The sequence below is a fragment of the Myotis lucifugus genome, unplaced genomic scaffold, assembly GCF_000147115.1.
Source record: "Myotis lucifugus unplaced genomic scaffold, Myoluc2.0 scaffold_100, whole genome shotgun sequence".
Lineage (NCBI taxonomy): Eukaryota > Metazoa > Chordata > Mammalia > Chiroptera > Vespertilionidae > Myotis > Myotis lucifugus.
Window position 1 is genome coordinate 1899977 of NW_005871148.1, and position 767 is coordinate 1900743.

Below are 767 nucleotides of genomic sequence, written 5' to 3' on the forward strand. Positions count from 1 at the left end.
GGCAACGAGAAATATTGCCCTCTACAGGGCGTGTCCATCTCAGGTGATCAGTGACAATCACAGCACTTTTTAAATGGATTATTCATTCTTCTTTTGCTCTGAGGTTTATACAGCCAGTGACAAGCTTGTTGATTAGAATCACTCTGCACACATTTATTGCTCAAGTATAAAAGGAGAGAGGATGTCAAGAAAAATTTTAAACAAAATCTGACAAAGAGAGGAAAGTCAGAAATAGGACTGGTAAAGAGATTTGAGGGCAAAGGTGTGTGGAATCCTCAGTTTCCAAAGAAGAGAAAGACACATATGTCATTCCCCGAGCCTCTGATGGCCTGTCTGAGCCCTTGGCTCAGGCCTGGCCAGGGTTATGCTAATCACTGCAGCCCACAAATGCACCATTGCTTTATTTTTTATTTTATTTTTTTTAACTTTTATTGACTTCAGAGAGGAAGGGAGAGGGAGAGAGAGACAGAAACATCAATGATGAGAGAGAATCATGGATCGGCAGCCTCCTGCACGCCCCCCACTGGGGATGGAGGCCACAGCCCAGGCATATGCCCTTGACCGGAATCAAACCTGAGACCCTTCAGTCTGCAGGCCAATGCTCTATCCACTGAGCCAAGCCGGCTAGGGCACCATTGCTTTTCTAAGTTTTATTCTTTCTTTAAAACATTTCAAGTAAATATTTTTTTTTTTTTTTTTTTTTTTTTTTTAGGAACAATCTGTTTTATTGAGAGCCTTCAGGGAAGGGTCGAAGCGCTGGGAGGGCA